Raw genomic sequence first — 15991 nt, 5'->3', positions numbered from 1 at the left:
TAAGCAATTCTACCAAGCATAGTGGAAGACTTTTATTATTATAAAATAAAATACAGATAAAGAGTAATACATGAATGTGTATATATATATATATACACATATATATATATGGTGAATACCCTTGAAACTAGGTGAGAAAAACATACAATTCAGTATGTCCCTCCTGTTATTTCCTGCAAGTTGATAGCTACATCCAGTGGTTTCAATAGACTCAGTGTTAATGGTTTTAACAGCCATTGCTGCCTAATGCTTACAACCATTAACTCACTAAGACTTCCAAAATGCTAATATTCTAATGCTAACATTTCTTTTTTATTAGGTAAAATACTTCCTTAAGGTGACACTTCTCTTTGTCTATTATTTGGGTACCAAATGATACAGTTTCATGTAGGAAATGTAGGATAAATTCTTGATCTTTCCCTCTATCAGCTTTAAAGTACTGAATTTGTTTCCTATCATTTTCTGAATGTGATCAATTTTTTTATTACTATGAACTCATGGATTCTATGAATTTCAATCTATTGTAATTATGATCCTTACTGAAGCTCAATTTGTCCATATCTGGCCAGTGGGAACCTCTTCAAGTTTAGTCATGTGTCCTTTTGATTTGATACTTGTAATCTTTGATAGCTTCCTTGCTATCTAGTATGACAAGGTGTCCTAGGCTCATCTTGCATATTTCCTGAACTAAACCATTTTTCTAAGAAGCTCTGGTTTCTTTAAGTGGCAAATGTTAGTTTTAGGCTACAGTCTGGGAATGTGGGTGCTAGGGTTGCTCATTATTATTGGGTTGGTCATTTCTCTATTCCTTCTTAGTGGACAAAACTATACATACATATATATGCATGTGTACATATACATACACACATCTATATGATACCTCACATGTTCAAATTAACACTTCCAATTCAAATGTTTTTTATTTACAATGCTTTTATGACCTCTCTATCTTCTGTATAATTTCTCTATTTCCCCTCTTCCATACTGAGAATCTTGGATCTCAGAATATGGGTATGATGGTAATAAGAGATGGTAATAAGAGACTTTAATATACTCTGTCAATAACTGATATATAGATTTTTAAATGCAGTTATATAGAATATATGAGTATAATTCACAAGCTTAATTTAATGAGAATACTTAAGACATTGCATTTCCAACTGAATAATTCATGTTTCAATTAGGGTCTCAACAGTAAACACATGGCACACTTGAAAAAGGACAATTCATTAAGAGTTTATTTATAAAGGAATATTTTTAATATGTAGGTACAGGGAAGCCACAAAGGATAGTCATTAACCTAGAGTTTCATAGTAGCTGTTGAATTAGTTTGGGTTTGTTTGTTTGTTTGTTTTGTTTTGTTTTGTTTTGTTTTTAGAATTACGTATCTTTAAAGGAATAGTAGTTGTTAGGCAAGAGACACAGCCATGTAACCTTGCAAGAAGTAATCCACTTGCAGAAGAATAATTACCTGACCTCAGCCTTATCCCTCCCTCCAATTTCCTGCTGGGGATCTTTCACCTAGATTACTTACTGCAATACTTCATAATTTGTTCATGCTTCTTCCCTTGTTTTCCTTCAGTACATTCTCAGCACAGTAGCTAAAATGTTCCTGTTAAAACACAATAGATGGGGCAGCCCGGGGGGCTCAGCGGTTTAGTGTCACCTTCAGCCCAGGGCCTGATCCTGGAGACCGGGGATCGAGTCCCACATCGGGCTCCCTGCGTGGAGCCTGTTTCTCCCTCTGCCTGTGTCTCTGCCTCTCTCTCTCTCTCTCTGTCTCTCATGAATAAATACATAAAATCTTAAAAAAAAAACTACAATAGATGATTTGGGGGAGATGGCAGAGTAGGAAGCACCATGAATCTGTCTCCCTACTTAGACAACAGCTGCACTGTCAGAATCTGCCTGATATAACTAATTTTGAAACTCTGGAGTCTGTTGAAGGCTTGCAACTTCCAGGATAAGGCCTGGACAGGTAAATTGTGGTTAATTTTAGCCAATTTCGGCTCTTAGCACAGTAGCAGCTACCTTCCCCTCAACCCCCAGACACATGGCAGCCAGCTGTACATGTGTTCCTAAAGCATCTTGCACACAGCTTGTGGGAGCTAGGATGTGTATCTGTCCTCCAAATATTGGTGATTTGTGCTCTGATGACTGATTGCTGCAACTGGTCACAAAAGTACAGAAAAAGAGGCTGGCAGTCATTGTTGTACATCTCCAAGAGTTGTAAGCCCCTCCCCCTCTAGCTGAAGTGACTTTCAGGACGTTTAAAGGGTTTGTGCCCTTTTTTTTTTCTACCCTTCATTTTTTGCTTTTCTCCTTTCAGTAGCCAGACATTAAAGACTAGTATATTCAAAAACAACTGAATATATGGAGAAAACCACAAAGTGACTGTGCATTCCCAGAAAAGAGTTAAGAAAACATTAAATTTATTTGTTAGGCTGATCCTTGAGACAGAAATAGCACAGAAAAAAAAAACAATTAAAAAAGCAGGAAGAAAAGGGACCTGTGGGACACTAATACTCATTGTGGAAGTCCCAGAAGGATAAGAGAAAGAGAAAGGGGCAGAGAGAATATTTGAATAGAAAATGGCTGAAAAGTTCCCAATTTGAGGAAAGACATGAATATTGACATTCAAGAAGCTCAACAAACTCCAAAATAAGATGAACTCAGAGAAACCCATGACACATTATAATCCAACTTGCAAAAGCCAAAGAGTAAACCTTGAAATCAGCCAGAGATAAGCATATTAACACACACAAGGGATTGCCAATAAGATTATTAGCAAATTCTCATTAGGAACTTTGGAAACCAGCAGGCAATGGGCCAATATATTCAAAGTGCTAAAAGGAAAAAGTGTCAACCAATAATCCTATATCTGACAAAACTGTTCTTCAAAAGTGAGGGAGAAATCAAGACATTCTCAGATAAACACAAGCTGAGAGATTTCATAACCACTAGACCTGCCTTGCAAAAAATACTCAATGAAATCCTACAAGGTAAAATGAAAGGACACTAGATGGTAACTTGAAGCTATATGGAGAAATAAAGATCTCAATAAAGGTAAACACACAGGTAACTACAAAACCTATTATTACTGTAACAATGATATATAACTTTTTGTTTTCTATGTAATTTAAGAGACTAATGTTTAAAGATTAAAATATTCATGTAACTTGGGTTTGTATCTCTAATCTTGTTTTCTATATAATTTAGAATATTAACACATTTAAAAAATTATTAGTTTATGTTTTGGGGCACACAATGTATAAAGATGAAATTTTGTGACACATCAACCAAAAGGAGTGGAGTTGGAAATGTAAAGGAGCAGAGTTTTTGTATGTGATTAAGCTAGGCTGCTATAAATTCATTTAGAATGTTATAACTTTAGAATGTTAAATGTAATACCCATAGTAACCACAAATAGCTATTGATTATACACAAAAATAAATTAAGAATTTTAATACTTCATTACAAAAAATCAACAACCTAATAAGACAGGAATGCAGGAAATGAGAGCCAAAAACCTATAGGGGCATGCAGAAAACAACACAATGATAGAAGCAAATCCCTTTTTATCAGTAATTACTTTAAATGTAAATGGATTAAATTTCCAATCAAAAGACAGAGAATGGCAGAATGGATTACAAATGCATGACTTCTTTATAAGAGACTCACTTAGGATCCAAAGACACAAACAGGTTGAAAGTGAAAGTATGGAAAAAGATATTCCATGAAAATACTAACCAAAAGAGCAGAAAGAGTTATACTAATATCAGACTAAAAAGACTTTAAATCAAAAATGTTTATGAGACAAAGAACATTATTTATTAATAAAAGTTTCCATTCAGAAAGAAATATAACCATTATAAACATTTATGCACCTAATGATAGACCATCAAATTATATGAAGTAAAAACAGATAGAACTGAAGGGAGAAATATACATGTGCACAATAATAGCTGGAGACTTCAATACCTCTAACAATAATCTGGTTGATAGAGCAGCCAGATAAAAGATAGTAAGGAAATAGAACACATAACCAATGCAATAAACCAACTACATCTAATAGACATATACAGAATACTCCATACATCAATAACAGCATACCCATTCTTCTTCAGTGCACATGGAACATTTTCCAGCATAGACCATATATTAGGCTACATATTAAGTATCAATAGATTTTAAAAGATAGATATCCCACAAAGTACCTTCTCTGACCAATAGCATAAAAAATCAATAACATAAAGAAAACTAAAAATGCACAAAATTGTGGAAATTAAACAACACACTTTTAAACAACCAATAGATCAATGAGAAATCACAGGGAAATTAGAAAATACTTAGAAATGAATGATTATGAAGATATAATATACAGAAACTTATGAGACCCAGAAAAAGCAACGATAAGCAGGAAATTTATAACTATGAATACCTACTTTAAAAGCAAGAAAGAGCCGAAATCAACAACCTAATATTAAAACTTAAGAAACTAGAATAAGAACTAACTAAACCCAAAGCTAGCAGAAGGAAGGAAATATTAAGATGAGAACAGAGAGAAACAAAATAGAGGGTAGAAAAACAATAGAAAAATCAATGAAACCAAAAGCTGGTTCTTCAAAAAAGATGAAAAAAATGGACAAACCTTTAGGTAGACAGACTAAGAAAAAAGAGAGAAAACTCAGATTACTAAAATCTGAAATGATAGTGAGGGCATTAATGCTGATTTTCTATAGAAATGAAAAGGATTATAACAGAGTACAATGCATAATCGCCAAAAATTTATTTATTTATTTATTTATTTATTTATTTATTTATTTTTAATAATTGTTTATGGTTTATTTTTTTAATTTTTTAATTTATTTTATTTTTTTATAATAAATTTATTTTTTATTGGTGTTCAATTTACCAACATACAGAATAACACCCAGTGCTCATCCCGTCAAGTGCCCCCCTCAGTGCCTGTCACCCATTCACCCCCACCTCCCGCCCTCCTCCCCTTCCACCACCCCTATTTCGTTTCCCAGAGTTAGGAGTCTTTATGTTCTGTCTCCCTTTCTGATACTTCCCACACATTTCTTCTCCCTTCCCTTATATTCCCTTTCCCTATTATTTATATTCCCCAAATGAATGAGAACATACACTGTTTGTCCTTCTCCGATTGACTTACTTCACTCAGCATAATACCCTCCAGTTCCATCCACATTGAAGCAAATGGTGGGTATTTGTCATTTCTAATGGCTGAGTAATATTCCATTGTATACATAGACCACATCTTCTTTATCCATTCATCTTTTGATGGACACCGAGGCTCCTTCCACAGTTTGGCTATTGTGGCCATTGCTGCTAGAAACATCCGGGTGCAGGTGTCCCAGCATTTCATTGCATCTGAATCTTTGGGGTAAATCCCCATCAGTGCAATTGCTGGGTCATAGGGCAGGTCTATTTTTAACTGTTTGAGGAACCTCCACACAGTTTTCCAGAGTGGCTGCACCAGTTCACATTCCCACCAACAGTGTAAGAGGGTTCCCTTTTCTCCACATCCTCTCCAACATTGGTGGTTTCCTGCCTTGTTAATTTTCCCCATTCTCACTAGTGTGAGGTGGTATCTCATTGTGGTTTTGATTTGTATTTCCCTGATGTAATTGCCAAAAATTTAGATAGCCTAGATGAAATGAAATCAGGGTCTCAAAGAGATAACTGTACACCCTTGTTCATGGCAGCATTAGTCAAAAGAGCCAAGTTATAGAAACAGTCTAAATGCCAATCAACAGATGAATAAAGAAAATGTGGTATATACATAAAATGGAGTATTATTCAGCCTTAATAAAGGAAGGAAATTCTACAATATGTTGCAACATGGATGAACCTTGGAGACATTATGCTAAGTGAAATAAGCCAGTCACAAAAAGAAAAATATTGTATGATTCTACTTACCAGAGGTACTTGAATCTATCATGAAGATAGAAGAATAATGGTGGTTGCCAGGGGCTAGGTGGACGGGAGAAAGACAAGTCAGTGTTTAAGTCAGTGTTCAATTTTACAAGATGAAAAAGAGTTATGGAGATGGATGGTGGTAATAGCTGCATAACAGGGTAAATATACTTAACACTACTGAACTTTACACTTTAAAATGGTTAAGATGATACGTTTTATATCATGCATGTTTTACCACAACTTTTAAAAAATGGCAGATCAGGTTATTTGTCAGTTCAATATCCTTCAATTTTTATCTCATTCAGAATTAAAGTCAAAGTCTATTAAAACCCACAAGGCCTTTCATGATCTGAACCCCCTCTTACCATCTTACCATCTACCTCCCGCATATTCTGTTCCTACCACATAGACCTCAGCACCTCTGGATCCATCTATTGGAATGCAAGCTCCACAGATATCAACTTGTCTCTTCTTTCCTATTTCCTTCAAGTCCTCCTTGGCCATCTGACCTAAAATTGCAATAATCACTACCACATACTTCCTATGCCCAAGCTCCGCTTTACTTTTCTGTTTAGCATTTGTCATCTAAATATGCAACACACTTTGTTGACATTTATTTATCTTGTTTACTGCCTTAATCTCCAACCAGAATGTAACTCCTTGAAGACAAGGACTTGTGTCTGATTAATCATATGTCTCACACATATAAGAGATCAACAAATATCTGTTGGATTAACGAATGAAAAAATATGGTTCAAAAAGTAATAAAGTTAACCTACATTTTATGTACATTAAAAAAACGATTAATGTATTTTCACCAGTCTGTATAATGTTTTCCTGAACTATTCACAGTTACTAAATGCTAGCTTTGGCTTGCTTAATGATAACTTAGAACTCTGCCTATTTCACTAGATGCTCTCTTCTTTTCCTCCACTCTATAGATGGGGCTAAATGAACTTGGAGACAAAGGCCAAAAATAGGTAGAAGTACACAGGCATAGGCCTTGGAATCAGATAAACCTGGATTTACATCCCAGACACTCCACCTGATAATGTAGGGTTTTCAAACCTCTATGTGCTTTCATTGTCACCAAGACAGTATGAAATAGGGAAAAGTATATTGGCTTAAGAATCTGAGAGTCTTGGATTCCAATGCAGTTGCATCTTTGGGCAGCTATTTAATATATAACTGAATTTCCTCATCTATAAAGCGAAGATAATATCTCTTTCATAGGGTTCTTGTAAAAATATACCATAAAGCACCTGACACAGAAGGTAACCAGTAAATGTTCATTTCTGTTGCTAATATAGGGTAGTCATTAATTTTCAAAGATAATTTTGTTCATTAGTGAGAGGCATGTACCCTGGAGGGTTTTTTTTTTAAATGATTGCTACCCTCCAAACGAGTCTAGGATGGATGTGTTTCAATATTGCTAATAATCCACTTAGAAATTAAAGCCAGAGGTATATTCCTCTTAGCAAGATTTTACCCACAAATACCATTTTGAAAGGCATGGAAGGCAGAAAGCGAGCACTGCCAGCTTACAACATTCCTCTTGCATCCACTTTCTGTTTTCTATTACAGGTGGAATCTCATTTTAATGAATACCATTTCAAACATCTGTTTCTACATACTGAGGCTATTTTTGTGTTCTAGCAGATGGGCCACAGGAACTGTGCTCTGTTGACTTGGCTAAAACAAATTCTTAAAAAATGAAAATTCTTTCTTTACAAGAGCTGTTTATGCAGAAGTATTTTCATAAGAGGCAATTATCATTTGTAAGTGATATACCCTGGCCAAAGCTACTTCCAAGAAAATAGACCTGGGTTGTGGGTGTGTGGAAGGCAAAGTGGGCTGGAAAGCAAGAGAAAATTAAGGAAAAATGGAGCAAAAACCTCAAGTTAGCTCTGTTGGAAAGTACAAACCTTAAGCCAGAACTCCACTTGTAAACAGCCTCTCTTTTCCAGGGCTTACTACACATGCTGCTCCTCCACCAAGACTTTCCTCGTCCCTCCAGATGTGTCACTCACTTCTCGGCCTCCTGTACCCGTCCTCAACCTGTTGTAGTAGCATTTACCAGGGGTTTCTCTTACACTATACAAAATAATTATTTTGCATGTCTCTTCCTTCTAGGAGCTCGGATCTCTAGGACAAAGGTTGATTCGACTTGCTATGACCAATTCCTAGGACAGCTTAATTTAGAAGAGATGTTGAATAAATTCTCATTGAATTTAGTATATATATTAAGTATTGATATGCTCCAATCGAGTATTTTTTACTTATATTGGATGCTTCTTGAGAGCAAAAAATGTTTCCACAGGATCTGACACCCAAATGCTCAGTGCTGTGTTGGTTGGAAAAATTACTGATATCAATATATCAAACTTGGTAAAAACCACAATCAGACTTTTAACGTTTTTCTCAGCTCTTTGGTGCCCAAATAAATCTGCTACATGACACTGAATTAACGCCGAGGGCAAGTGACGCAAACACAGCGTGCGCCCTGGGGAGGCGGCCAGGCTTGGTGCGCGGCGGGAGAGGCAGACAGTGAGGACCAGAGAAGTGGCCTGCAACGGGCCCCCGGGAGCGCCGGGGGGGGGGGGCTCGGTCCTCCTCCCTCTGATTACACCACCCGGGGCTCAGGGACAACGTGAGCCGGCCATTCGGAGAGAGGCTCCAACTCCCGAAGCCGCCGCGCCTCGTCTGCCGTCCCCGGGGTGTCGCTTCACGTGGCCCAGCTTCCCGCCCGTGAGGCTCTCACTTCCGGCGGCGAGGCCCCAACTTCCGGGGAAGGCACCGCCCAGTCCCGGAAACGCTGGGCGGGCGCCGCAGGTCCCGGCTGCGGGCGGACCAGGGCGGAGGCCGTTGGCCTTGCTTGTGTGGCGCCGACTTGCTCCGGGCCGTCCAAGAGCGTCTTCCTCCGTTCGTGCTGCCTCAGAAGCTTCAGAACCTCGGAGGACGTGCCCTGCTCCTCCTGCTTCCGCGGATGGGCTCAGCGGAGTCTCCCACTGCCCGTCCGAGCGGTGGCTCCTCCTTTGGCCCTCGGTGTCTCTGCTCCGTTTCCGACACCCGCTGGGCTTTGGGACTCCGTAGTCGAGGACCGTTTCCGGCCCAGAGCCCTGGACGCTCTGGACTTCAGCTAACTCTTGGGGATTGCAATGAGGAGCCTCTTGCCCTGCGTGTAAGGGAAAGGCCAAAATCTTTGTAACAGGGTGATGAGAGTGCGAAAATCTAAAAATGTTGCCCGATTCTGGCCCTTCCGGAACAGCCTTTGGGATAATAAGATAATCCTGTTTACTCTTCCTTACATCTGAACACTTTCCTCAAAGAGACCAGCTTCCAACCGCGCAAATTAAGGTAAACTCCGGGAACCTCCCCTCGCATAGGACTTACTTCTGCAGGGGCTTTATGGTAACAAGGTGAAGCGCTGTCCATGTACCCCTCAGTGTCTCGCTAACTCACTCCAAGATTAAGGTGTACTGAATCCTATGAACAAAGAAGGCATAGAACATGACAAAAGTAACCATTTCTACCTGAATATATTTTCCATTATTATAATCCATCAAATATGTTTTAACTAATGCAATTCATTTTATCCACTGTCAAGAATATATATTCAAAGTTTCTTTTTTTTCTTTTTAAACTTTTTTTTTTTAATTTTTATTTATTTATGATAGAGAGAGAGAGAGAGAGGCAGAGGGAGAAGCAGGCTCCATGCACCGGGAGCCCAGTGTGGGATTCGATCCGGGGTCTCCAGGATCTTGCCCTGGGCCAAAGGCAGGCACCAAACCGCTGCGCCACCCAGGGACCCCTCAAAGTTTCTATTTCTACTCTTGAACCTCTGTATTCCCACTCAGTTTATGCTACCTGTGAATTTAATTGTGAGCCTCCTTAATGCCTAGTGAATAGGAAAAAGAAAATTCAAAACAAGTTAGAAGTTGGTATAAATATAATAGACTCACTATTTATTAGTTATATGACTTTAACCAACTTCTTTATCTTAAATTGGGTTTCCCCACAACTAAGACTCTGAGGCGAGGATAGGGATACAAAGAAATTTGGGAAGCCTAGTGAGGAAGTGAGACAATGAATGAAAGAAAGCCAATGAAGTGTGTTAATGAGCAGGTTACTACTGAGAGCAGTTGGAATTCAATCCACTGGTGATCCCCTAAGAGGCTGTATAGGGGGATACCCGGGTGGCTCAGCGGTCTAGCGCCGCCTTCCGCCCAGGCCGTGACCCCGGGGTCCCGGGATCGAGTCCCGGGTTGGGCTCCCTGTGTGGAGCCTGCTTCTGTCTCTGCCTCTCTCTCTCATGAATAAATAAATAAAATCTTTTTTTTTTAAATTTAAAAAAAAATAAGAGGCTGTATAGAATAAAACTCAGAACTGGTTCACTGAGGGACAAGAAAACTGGGATATTTACCTCCCTTCTCACTTAAAGGTTATTCTTCGGAGTATTAACTGGCTGGTACTTCCCTCAAGTAGCATGCTCCTGTTGGTAGAGAAAACCTTCAGGCAGAAAGATGGTTGAGATAGGAAACTCTTGGTATGACACTGTGAATTGCCACTGAAGCTGCAGGTATCCTCCATGGTGGGCAAGGCAGATATGGGCAGGCCACTGATGGTGCCTCATATATTCATTAAGCCTTAATTTGTTTCTCTGCAAATGAGATAATAATTAAAGATTATGGCTAGAGTGATACTAAGTTCCTAGCCCATAAAAGAACTTTAAAAAATCTTTGTATATGTTAATATAATAATGTGTAATAATAGTTCAGCACCTTTTTTTATATTTATTTTTTTTATTGTAGTTGACACACTATGTTACCTTAGTTTCAGGTGTTCAACTTAGTGATTCTACAACTATACATTATGCTATGTTCGCAAGTGTAGCTACCATCTGTCACCATACAACGCTATTACAATATCATTGACTGTGTTCCCTGTTGCTGTGCCTTTCATCCCTGTGACTTATTCATTCCATAACTGGAAACCTGTACCTCTCACTCCACTTCATCCATTTTACTGGTCCCACACTGCCTCCTACTTTCCCAACCACCAGTTTGTTCTCTTTTTAGAATTTTTAGCATACATTGACATTTACTTGTGGTGCCACTCTGTGGGGTACAGTTCTGTGTCCTCTAGTCTACGTATATTCACACTTATTTGGATGCTTAGTTGTCATGTTACCTAGAAGTCCTTTAGGTAACTCTTTGATTCTTTAATACCCTGTTTCTTCCCCTGAATTATTTATGTCTCTCCACTAGGCCATAATGAGAACAAAGACAGTGTAATTTTTCCTTCAACAAAAATGTGTGAAGCAGTGTGACAAATGAGGGATCTTAAATATTAAAAAGAAGGCCTCACTTTCAGGATTTTACAGTTCAAGTTAAATAATGAAAATATATTATGATATTCTGATAAAGGTAAACCCAAAGTTTTATAGAAGCAAATAGAAGGAATTAATTCCAGAATTTAGTCTGGAAGGATACAATGACTGTTAATAGTAGTTATCTGGGGAGAGGAAAGTGTATGTGTGCGTATGTGTGATATTTGGAGGAGAGAGGTCAAGATAAGGAATAGTTGACTTCTATATTTTGCTGTGTTGTGTGAATCCTTTAAAAGAATATGTATTTATCACTTGCTTATGCAATTAAAGAAAAAAAAAAGTTCACATAATGAAGGAGTTGAAGGGGTACCAGAGAGAGGAAACAGCAAAGGCACGGAGACTTTAGGTCCAGAGAATGCATTATATTCGGGGAGGTAACAAGACACATTGTATAGGTGTCTCATAATGAGCCTAAAGAGAAGGGTCATGAAATCAAATTAGTTAGATCTGGTCCAACCCAATTTTGTAGGCTTTTATAGTACGAAACAAGAAAAGCCTGAGACCATTACCCAGCAAAAGTGAGAGAGGAAGGAATGGAGGATACCAGATATAAGAGGTAACTTAATGCATAGATATGGAAGGTAAATGAGGGCCTGTCTCAACTGAGTTCTGCAAGAGAACTAAACCCGGGTTTTGTTTATTATAAACAAGGGTTTATATGTAATATAAACCTTGAGGCATCTATTATATGTAATAGATTAATTTCCTATGCATCTGGAATAGTATTAATTATGTACTGATCCTTGGAAAAATTGAGAAATAATTATTTTTTGTGTTCAAATAAAGGTCCTAGATTGAGAAAGGCCTAGATGATTGTATGGAAGATAGTTGTTTATTATTGGCTAAAATATGTCCAATCTGTGTAGAAGCAAATTTGAATTTAGTTTTCAGTATATTGAATTTGAGGTATTTATGGCACATTTAGGAGAAGAGATGGGATAGCTAGTTGAGTTATGGTGCTTATGGTGGAGATCTAGACTGGAAATAAAATTTAATGAGTCATCAGCATATAGGTGTTGTAATTAAAGTCATAGGTTCAGGTGGATCACCCAATTAGTATAAAGGAAAAAAACCTAAAGATTTAAAATAGAGTCTAAGGGAACTATGACATTTGGGAGATGGGCATTAGAAGATGAACCTGCTAAGACTCTAAAGCAAGAAATGGAAACCTGGAGAAACTTATGGCATAGAAGGCAATGAAAAAAAGAATTATAAGAATGAAGGAGGGATCAACTGTGTCATTATTATAGAAAAGTGTCCATTGGCCATAATAATATGAAGATCAATGTGGACCTTAGTAAGACCAGCTTTGGAAGAATGTATGGGCATAAGTAATATTAGAATGAGCTGAAAGTGAATAGGAGGTGAGAAAGCAGAGATAGAGTGAACAGCATTTCCAAGAGGCCTGGCCATGAGGAATAATAAAGGGTTTATTTGTCTTAAAGAAGGAAGAGGCTTTGAATGTTTATATGTGAATAGAAAAGATTAATAGGGAGAAAGGAGGAAGAAATAGTTCTGAAGGAAGAGAGAAGTGATGATTAATGGTTTCTGAGCTCAGGTGGAAAATTAAACTATAGATAGAAGGGAGATTCTTCAACCAAAACTGGAAAGAAATACTTATGCAGATTAAATTACAAGTAGTGTGGAGTAAATTAAAGGAGTCTTGGCCTAATGGCTCCAGATTCCTCTATGAAATAGGAAATCAGGGATCCCTGGGTGGCGCAGCGGTTTGGCGCCTGCCTTGGGCCCAGGGCGCGATCCTGGAGACCCAGGATCGAATCCCACGTTGGGCTCCCGGTGCATGGAGCCTGCTTCTCCCTCTGCCTATGTCTCTGCCTCTCTCTCTGTGTGTGTGACTATCATAAATAAATAAAAATTTTAAAAAAAGGAAATCAGGTCATCTGCTGAGCTAGTGGGAGAAAGAGATTAAATGAGAGTTTGAATAAAAAGATGAAATCTTGAAATAGTTAATGAAGGGAATGAGAGGAACAGAAAGAACTAAGAGTTATTGAAGGTCTAATAAATGGTAGCCTATATGGTGAAAGCTGTATATACATTACTGCGTTTAATTCTAACAGTTGTCGTTTTATATGTATCCAAAAAAGGATAAATATCTGCTCATTTTTCACAGCTAGTAAGTAACAGAGCCCAAATTTGAACCCAGAGTTTTTCTGGCCTCAGATCCTATGACTGATATACCTCTAGGGTTTAACAAAACCCAAGAGAGTATAATTAAATTTGTGGACTACAAGATTTTGTGCTGGATAGGGAAAAAAAACAGGGCTGGAAGTAAAGCTAGAGAGTAATAATAAATTAGGAGGAAGTGAGAGGGTCAAGGGCTTAGGAATATCAAGGTGTGCATTATCTGTTTAACCCTCACAATCCTTAATAAAGTAGATACTACCACTATTTGCATTTGCCAGATGAGGTGGTTTTGACTTACTTTCTTAAACTAAACTAATGGGATCAGATTTTCATCAGACACCTTTTATGGTTAATTTTATGATTAATTTTCTTACTAAAAATTTTATGATTTTTTTAAATGGTTAATTTTCTTAATACATTTTCACCCTCCACCATTTCCTCCATTCCCCTATACTCCCTCTGGGAACTATAAGTTTATTCTCTATAGTTAAGAGTCTGTTTCTTGGTTGGTTTCTTTTTTCCCTTTACTCATTTGTTTGTTTATTAAATATTACATATGAGTGAGATCATACGGTATTTGTCATTCTCTGATTGACTTTTGCTTTGCATTATACTCTCTAGCTCTATCTATGTTGTTGCAAATGGCAAGATTTCATTCTTTTTTATGACTGAATGGTATTCTGTTATTTATTTATTATTTATTAGTTATTTATTTATTTATTTATTTATTTATTTATTTATTATTCATTCAATGATCGATAGACACTTGGGCTGCTTCCATAGTTTGGCTACTGTAAATAATACTGTAAATAATTTACTACTATTTTGTAATATAACTTGAATCTGGAATTGTGACACCTCCATTTTTTATTACATTCTTTTTTAAAATTTTTTTATAAATTTATTTTTTATTGGTGTTCAATTTGACAACATATAGAATAACACCCAGTGCTCATTCCATCAAGTGCCCCCCTCAGTGCCCCCCGCCCACCTCCCCTTCCACCACCCCTAGTTCGTTTCCCAGAGTTAGGAGTCTCTCATGTTCTGTCTCCCTTTCTGATATTTCCCACTCATTTTTTCTCCTTTCCCCTTTATTCCCTGTCACTATTTTTTATATTCCCCAAATGAATGAGACCATAAAATGTTTGTCCTCTTATTGACTTACTTCACTCAGCATAATACCCTCCAGTTCCATCCACGTTGAAGCAAATGGTGGGTATTTGTCATTTCTAATGGCTGAGTAATATTCCATTGTATACTCTTATTACATTCTTTAGCATGTACCAAGAGATGCATTTTTTTCCAATGGCATTTCTAATTCTAAAATTTTATGAAATAATTTTAATTGTAATAATTAATGATTTTTTAAAAGATTTTATTTATTTATTCATGAGAGACAGAGAAAGAGAGGCAGAGACACAGGCAGAGGGAGAAGCAGGCTCCACGCGGGGAGGGACTCGATCCCGGGACTCCAGGATCACACCCTGAGCCCAAGGCAGGTGCTAAACAGCTGAGCCACCCAGGGTTGAGGACCCAACTCCCCTGCCATCTGGCCCCACCCCTAGCACAATAACCTTTAGGTCCATCCATGTTGTCTCAGGTGGCATAATCTCATCCCCTTTATGGCTGTGTAACATTCCATTGTGTGCATGTACACCACATTTTACTTATCCATTCATTTACTCACGGGTACTTAGATTGCTTCCATGTAAATCATGCTGAAATAAACCTAGGGGTACACACATATTCTGGAATTAGTGTTTTCATTTTCTCTGGGTAAACAGCCAATAGTGGAAGTATGGGAATGTATGGTCATTCTATTTGTAATTTTTTGAGGATCCACCATTCTGTTTTCTACAGTGGTTTTACCAATTTACTTTCCCACCAGCGGTTCACCAGCGTTCCTTTCTCTCCATATCTTTGCCAACATTTGTTGTTTCTTTTTAATGTTAGTGATTATAACAGGTATGAGGTGATGTCTCATTGTGGCTTTGATACACATTTCCCTGATGATGATTGATATTGAGCATGTTTTCATGTTTCTGTTGGTATACCACATCTTGTTCATTCACGCAGCTATCGATGAACATTTGACTGCTTCCATAGTTTGTCTACTGAAACTACTGCTGCAATAAACATGGGGATGCATCTTTCTGTTTTAATTAGTGTTTTTGTGTTTTGGGAGTAAATAATAACCAGTAGTACAACACTGGATCAAAGGGTAGTTCTATTTTTAACTTTTTGAGGAAACTGCATACAGTTTTCCACAGTGGCTGCACCAGTTTGCATTACTATCAACAGTACAAGAGGGTTCCTTTTTCTCCACATCCTTGCCAATATTTATTTCTTGTGTTTTATGTTTAGCCATTCTGACAAGTGTGAGGTGATATCTCATTGTGGTTTTGATTTGCATTTCCCTGAGGATCAGTAGTGTGGAGCATCTTTTCATGTGTCTGATGGCCATCTGGATGTCTTCTTTGGAGAAATGTCTGTTCATGTCTTCTACACATTTTT

Source organism: Canis lupus, chromosome 15, assembly GCF_003254725.2.
Source record: "Canis lupus dingo isolate Sandy chromosome 15, ASM325472v2, whole genome shotgun sequence".
NCBI classification, from domain to species: domain Eukaryota; kingdom Metazoa; phylum Chordata; class Mammalia; order Carnivora; family Canidae; genus Canis; species Canis lupus.
This window is presented reverse-complemented; position numbering follows the sequence as displayed.